This window comes from Ptychodera flava, chromosome 3, assembly GCF_041260155.1.
Source record: "Ptychodera flava strain L36383 chromosome 3, AS_Pfla_20210202, whole genome shotgun sequence".
Lineage (NCBI taxonomy): Eukaryota > Metazoa > Hemichordata > Enteropneusta > Ptychoderidae > Ptychodera > Ptychodera flava.
The window spans coordinates 31,993,364-32,001,927 of NC_091930.1; positions in this window are offsets into that span (position 1 = coordinate 31,993,364).

Genomic DNA, 8,564 nt, shown 5'->3' on the forward strand with positions numbered 1-8,564 from the left:
ATATCTTGACAAAACTAATTCAAATTAAAGTCCACACCAAACAAGTCTACACAAGCATCCATGCAGATATCAAAACTTCAAGGTCTGCACTATTTTTCTTCCGAACTATCTTCGTGGGTAACGAACCCGGAAGTGAATTAGTGATCGGCAGTGAATTAGTGTCTGGTGACATATTCAGGCGGATAAGCTGTAAGACTTTACATAGATTATCAACTATTCACTTCTTTTACTTTAGGGACTGCTACTCAATCTCGGAGCCTTTTACTCAAGCGTAAATACAGTGTAACTTTTTGTCGGCTTCGATCTCAGAAAAGGGTACACAGCTGCGGAAGGCTCTCATTAAGCGATCTCGATAATGAGTAATGTAGTGAGTAGAACCTTGCTTGCCAGCACAACAAAGACACCTGCATTTGTATCCAGATATAGAGTGGCAGAGTCTGTGACCATTTAGAAATGGAGAGAACATTCGCAGACTGTCTTCGTCGACATGGGTGTGGTAGGTGTGAACTTTCAAAGACCCCTCTTCCATTTTCTTCCTTTTACGGTGCCTCTAACGTCTCTGCTTTGAATGCTGAATGTGTATATAGAAATTAGAGGGACTCAAAATGGATATGACAAATGATACCTCTCTCGACGCTATGTGTCTAGTCAATAGGAACAACTAATGTCAATGATTTACACAGGGCTACTATTTTAAGTGCTAATTAACTCATTAAACTAATCATAGGCCAGCTTTTTAACAATTTATATGTGGGCAATGATTGTGACTAAAAGACAGCCAGTTTACCGTTATTTTGACCGATGCATGGGAATTATTATCCATTATATCGGGGACTTCGAAGTCATCATCTTTTGTCGTAATTGAGATGAATCACATGTAGCTATCGTGTGCAAGCTTGTATGGTTAGCCATAGATCGTACACTAAGAATACCTGAATTAAACAACATTGCATCATTAGAAGAGGTATTGTCAAAATATTATAGCAGATCATTATATGAGAAATATTGGCAGACTTGGAAACGTGACTGGAAATGACGTACTCCCACCTAAATTATACAGTAGAATAAGATTTAATTTCAAATTCTGAAGTTGTTTGTATTTTTTCTGCACATTCAGACAAACTACTTATCCCTCATCCTATGCGCTGTATCCTCAACACAATAATTTGACATATTACAGTAATATTCAAAAACGTTTGTGAAATTTTAAGAAATTCGAATTCGGGATTTTTTATGTTTGTGAAGAGACGTGTTGCTTAAATCGAATTATGCAATGGCTGTTACACGAGCTCCAATGCCATTTTATATAATTTGTCCAAATATTGATGATTTTCATAGTCTGTTAGTCACGTGACTTGGTCGAAATCTCATGATTTGAAAACATTTCGTCTGTTTATACCAAGAAATGTATAGTTGCTAGCTTCAAATCATTTCCATCAGAATTTCCTAAAAAGATTGATCCCAGCTTCTCTAAAATATTCAAAGTCCCAGACTCGTATACCTTGACGTACATACGGCGTCCAAATACACATAATTCCATGATAGGATGAACAATCACGAATACAGTTTTTATATAAGGAAAAGCTAGAGACCGGAATCGTGTGTCTTGTCACTCAAAATCGCAATCTTCGAAGGTCCAAGGACAGAACCCTGGGGAACACCGTACCACAAGCAAGCAATTGTGCCTCCGACATCACCGACCAAATTCAACACATACTGTCAATACTACGAGGATATCGATAGACGGATGCCAGATGTGCACGTATATCATCAAGCTAGGACGGTGACTTCGGTCCATTCTCGGATGAGTAAAGTTCTTTAAAATCCATTACGATGATTATCGCATGTAACGGTTTTTTACACAATGAACATGTATAAACATTTACAACAAGAGGGTAGAAGTTTTATTTGCAATGTTGAATTAATCAAATACCCACTTTATTATTAATTATTTATAGCTTTGTCAATACCAGTGAATTTTGTGACGTCATATCCATACATTATTACTGATAATGTATTCCATTATTCAGCATTGCAGCCCAACAGCGAGCAAGTTTTTTTTGGAAAACGAAAAAAGGACTGCGCATTTAAAAGGAGGGAAACTATCGGATAAACCATGTAATACACAAAACTATAAATCTTGATAATGGTGCACAACATTGATGTGTACGATTTATCACATTTTTTGAGTCCTCACGTACGCACTTGTCGTCTGTCTGGCTGGCGCTCAGCATGCAGTCCCCGTCCGATACGCTGGTTGTACTACTACGTTTGTTTACAACATGGTTCGCTTCGTTGCCGTGTACATTTGCAAACTCCTAGATAATACTGGGTTTGACACATGGCATATTGTGTATGTCAGTGGCCATGTAAACGATGCAAGCGTGAAAAGCTACTCGAACCAGCCGTAAACAGGCCAACAACGACAGCTTGCTGTCATCAACCTTGACCGGAAGTGTCTACGGAAATTACTACGGAGCCATTCAAAGTCTCAGTCCAAGGTCAGCTACTACCAACAATCATGATGACCGTGGACTCGTGATTTAACATCTCGGCCACCTAATTCTGATGCACTGACTGTAATCGGAGACAACTTTCATTCATCGTTTTTTTCTCCATGTCTGTGATTTTACCTTGCCTTGTTCTCGATATCGCGACGGTACCGAAACCCTCCAGTATGTTTGTAAACATTACCTTTCAAGCACACGTTAACGTCAAGTTCTGTCGTTCGCCGAAATAAAATAGCTCTTCTCAAGAAGCCATCGAAAATTAAATTTATAGACACAATTATCATTGAAATATAAATATTTGAATAACAATGCTGAACTCTGTTGATATCGTTTGCAATGAATGCTGTACTACTAGCAACATAATAATGATCGTATTGATCAGCTGATACCATGCAGCTCGCTGATCATGCTGATGTCGATGCATGAACATTCCGTTTTCTTCATCTCTGGCATTTCACCGTGTCTACATTTTGAATGACATGATATTTAAAGGTGATGTTTCAAGTTTGATATAGACGGTAGGGATGCGGTTACTTTTCATTTCCTTCGAAAATACATCGTTTTTCAATTCAAAATGAACCGTGAAAGTGCTGATATTTTTTGTGCTGAACGTGCGTGTTCAGTGCAGTGCACTGTGCATTGTGGAGTGCATGTAATGAGTCAGGGCCGATCATGCTGGACGACGCTCACTGGCTTCAAACTCAGTTTAAATTTCCTTTTTTATTCGTTTTCTACAACTGCAAATTCACTGGCATTGCCAAAACTATAAAATAATAGCAATAATGCACCCCCTCCCGGCCCATAATGGACTCAAGCAAACTTTGCACTCCATAATGTACTCGGCTTTGCCTCGTACATTATGTCGTGCAAAGTTTGCTTTCGTCCATTATGGGCCGGGAGGGGGTGCATTATTGCTTAAATATTGGGTCGTGGTGCGCTTTTAACTGAATTTGAATAAAAATTATTTATTTTGTATACATTTTCTCGATCTTCCTTCTTGGCCAAATTCCACTGACATCCGTATCAATACGGGAATTGGAAATTTTATCAGACGAGAAAAGGCCATCGAAAATCCAGAGTTGGAAAGAATTCCTATTAAAACTGCACGTCGTGACAATTCACGCATGATCTATTTCTGAAGTTATGCGTAAGGTGTTCTACCACATCTATATTGATATTTTTTTTTTCGTTTGGAGTGATATTTCTTGCGAGTCGCGAGATTTATTCAGGGGTAGAAAATACGGCAACTGTATCACCCAGACAACCCTATTGATTATATTTGTCGCTCAGAAACGATCTAGGCCGTGCCCATATATAGTTGAGGTGATGGCCTCATTTGAGGAAATATTTATTATGTATGGTAAAAAAATACTCGATCTGCTATATTTGTTAAGTTCCCGGACTGTTTAATCTGGCAGAGCTGTATTAAGAATAAGTCATGGCAAGCAGTGATATCTACTGTGCAGACTATTCTTTTCATTAAAGACACAATAAGTAAGGAATCACTGTCATATTATTCTATTGAAAATTGTCCACATAATAAACTTATAAGAGTTTCGTTTTGTGACATGGTTTGGGAATGAGGTTATCAGAGAAAGTAGCATTTAGTAGCCAGCTCTTCGACAATCTAACTCTCTTAACACTAATAAATATGCACATGATAACTTTTGTGAAATTTGCCTTCTGTATGCTATGGTAGCATTCTAAGGAGAGTACCTCTTTCTTTTAAAAGCAAACCATAAAAGAGACAAAAAACGTATAAAAATCTTCTTTATTTTCAACTCAGAGCTATACATTCTTATTACATATGTTACTATATAACCCTTAGCTGTGTGCTTTATTTTATTTTAAATGAAGAGGAATATTCTCACTATTTTTCATAAATGTATGATGAAAGTTTGATCATGTCACCAATGATAGGCTTTCTTGCAAAACCAAAATAACAGATGGCGGCCCGACAGCTTCCGCGACGACGCGGGGAAGACCCTATACTCAAACTTGGAATGGACGGATTATACATGCAATTTCAAAAACTGTCTGGCGAAGAAATGGGATCGGGAGCAAAGGACTACAGTACTACAGATACAACGATGAAAATGGAGAGTGTGCCAATTTGGAAAAGACGACAGAAAAAGTATACATCAACCAAGGAAAAAGGAAGTAATACATTAGAATAGAAGAGGATGAACCAGAAACATTATAACCATCTGTATCGAGATTCATTTGTGTGCTGTGCCTCAGAGGTTAAATATGTCTTTATAATTTATTCATTTTTCTATCCTTTAATGCATGTAATTATGAAAATAATAATAAAATTCATACGCGGTATTGTGAGATAGGCTTACAAAAGGTACGCTCTGAGATTGGTAAAGGATCAAATGTCCTGTCAAACACTAACGAGAAGCTGTTCTGAACATGTTGCAGGTCAAAGACAGTGGTCCGTTATACATGACCAACAAGCAAAGTTACCAGTCAATCATTTAGCTTAGTTTTTAATCAACGCATTGGAGTACCGCATATGGAAAGGCAAGGTCACTCGAAGACAATTATGAAATGTTGAATATCGCGACATTCAACCTCTCTCATTGAATTCGGAAAATTACCAACAAGGTTTTATTACATTATTTTTTGTTCGTTTTTTTTATCTGTTTGTTTTAATTGTTTGTTTCAATATATGGCATCATAATAGCTCAATTCTGTCCCAGAGCGCAGTTTGGAAGTAGTTCACAAGGTAGAAGATGATAGATTGTAGGAGAAGCAGATGATCTTTTATTGACGGAAGATAATACATGCAGTCATGTTGGCATGCTGTACAGTTCTATTACAGGCACAGCAAAATCGGATCTTAAGTCTGTGTTTTATTTATTCTGCCACTCAAATTTTAAAGTATGATAGTATATTTTAGGTTCAGATTATTCAGCATGTACATGAAGGGATCATTTCGATTAGTTTTGAAAATTTATCCATTGCTGATTAGAAAAAATCAGTCTAGGGCAATTAAACATTTTTTTCATAATTGTTGAGGTTTTATCTTGTATAAGGACCATTAGTTCGAATGAGTCAATGGCGATGACTTGTAGACAGAAAATGACAGACTCTGTAGTTAATTGTTTCGCCAAAGAACGGTAAATTGTATATGTTGCAACATATCGGGCACAATACTCTACATGACACAAGACAGGAATGGCACATTCGTTTCAACCACGTTTCACATAATTATAGACAAAAGGGACGTCATAACACGGTAGGATAATGTATGATTCTTACAGTTTTGTATTAAATCGTCCGGAGCCTTGGGGGACAGAAAACTACATCTGACCATGTACTTGAAACTCATATACGTCTAGTTTTACTTATCTGTTTCAATTTTAATGTATGAGATAGTCTTCAATTTCATTCTATTTCTCATCGACGATTCTTTAAATTTCCTGACGATTTTTACATCATGACCTTATTCCGATTATGTTTAGTTTTGGAAATCGTTATAGCGTACTTTTGGTCAATGTTGGTATTTCTCGATTTCCTTTGGATAATATCGGAGTTTTCTGCCCTATACAAAAGTGCTGTATGATATTTAAGACAAATGCTGTTGGTCAAGCATATTTAAATGATGATATTAAAGCTTGCTGTTATTGGTGAATTTCGTGTGTAACTTGGAAAAAAGATGCAACTACTGCAACTAGGGTTCGATGCTTGCAGAACATTCATATACTAGCGTGATACCGTTATAGATCATCGACCCCGTTAAGTAATGAATTTATACTAAACACATAACTAAAAATCTTGACTAGTCCTCTTTTACTGCACATGGACAGAGCTTAACATTTATCGATTTGTATCTATTTATTTATTTATTTACTGACTCGGAACAACGGGCTTTCGCCCAATTACAGTTCCAGCAAAAGAAAAGAAACTAACAAAGAGTACAACAAAGAAACAGAGACAGTAACAACACAGTTAAAAAAAAACAATTATTGGTAAAAAATGCAGATCTAAAAAGAATAAACATTATTAAATAAAAATCTGCGAAATTGCCCATAGTTAAATATAAGATATCAAAGTCTCATTGTTTAAAATACTATTCAATTTTTCATAGTTCTTTGTAAACTGCTGAAGAATGAGCAATGACTCTTGATACATTAGGTTTAAAATATTGTTTTGAGCGCAGAGTGCGAGAAGGCACATGCAGACAGATACGCGCCAGAATTTCGGAGCCGTTATAAAAAGAGAACATATATTTGTAAAAGAAGGTGGCATCCATAAAACTCCTACGCTCTTGTAGAGATGGGATTTTGAAAAAGGTACAGAGTTGGTTGTAGTAGCCAGATGAGTAGGTTATGCCAGTTTTACCGCACAAGTATTTGAGAAATTTACACTGAACTCTTTCGAGACGGTTAATGAGATACAGCTGGTGTGGAGACCATACTTGACTGGCATACTCAAGTTGGCTCCGGACAAGTGTTATATACAGGGTTTGAGAGTGTTGACATTGCTAAAATTACGTGAGTTACGTTTTATAAAACCTAGCAGCTTGAAAGCTTTAACAGTAATTGTATTAATGTGCGCAGAGTAGTTTAGATTTGGGTGAGAAGAACACCAAGGTCTTAACTGATGTTACTCTGCACAAATGTCACCATTAATACTATCACCATTGTCACCATTAACATCTATGACCGTTTCGTGATTGTAATTGGTTTTACAGTTTTTAACAACTTATCGAACCCTATGAAGTAGAGTTGGTGCGGATTTATAAAGGAAATGAAGGCAACAACACAAATTGGATCTACCATTCTCAGTGCTTCGATATAGTGAATGAGTGGATCATTGTAGTTAAATGTGTGGAATACATTGCGAGACAACGGTGGATAGATAATGCTTTAACTTTAGTCGTATGACTTTGCTCAACAGAAAAAAATGTTTTGTCTTTGTAATACGCCCTAAACGTGCTTCGGAATCAAAGTGGTGTCTCTACATCTGTTGTCTTCTCTTATGTATCCCCGTATGCTTTGATGATGGAAATCCAACGATATGAAGATTCGAAAATAATTGTTAAATGTATAAAAGTCCGAATATCTGTCTCTGAGGCGCTTTCTACTACAGTTTAATTAACATAGCGATACTCTAACAATTTAGTGCATTGTCGCAAATGTCTTAATACTTTTTTCTAAACTCTGGTTGCTCTATTTTAATGATTTTGACAGAAATCCTACTTATTTATTCAAACAGAGCCTTGCCGTTAGATATCTATCCAGTCTACTCGAAATTTGGTCATTATGCTTTCCTGTTACATTCGAAATTCGACAGCAGTGCAATGTGCTGTATTAAAGCTTTGGCGCATACACTTCACTTTAACACGTACCGTTGGCAGAATTGTAAGACCTATAGATGAGAACAATCGTTATAGACGGTATTGCCGTTGCAATATGTTAAGTCTGTGGAAGGTGGTAGTGCCCTCTCACGTTTTGCAATGAATAGGGAGAGAGAGACCGATAGAAGGGAGGTAGAATGAGAGGGGAGGGAGAAGTATGGAAAATGTTATAATAGTTACTATCAAAATATTCACTACATTGATTCCGTTGAGTGCATATTTCGACTTGATCCAAGCTATTTAAACGGTTTACTATTATGTCGATGTATATAATTAGTGACGATAACTGAATGTGGTTAAATCAAATCTCCACATCGAACATCGATTCCCATCGGCAGGACAGAGTGCGCCATCTATTGATTAGCTTCATATTTTTTCCCATTACATGAAAACGTGTAGATTCAATTCATCAATAAGAGCTATTGCATCATTAAAATTGTTCAATATTGTCCAGCTAAGTTGTTTCAAATTTTATTTAACTTCTGTCTGCCTCCGTGTTGTATCATCTTGGTGACTTGTGGATACAAGCACAATGTCAGCAATGCAACAACAATACGCATACTTAACAAATCAGCTCGAAGTGTTAAAATATTTAACTGAGTGTTGTATACCATAGTTTGTTTGTTAGTTTCTTTTGACAAAAGGGCTATATAGAGCGTTGTGTGGATACAAAAGTGTATTTTTTC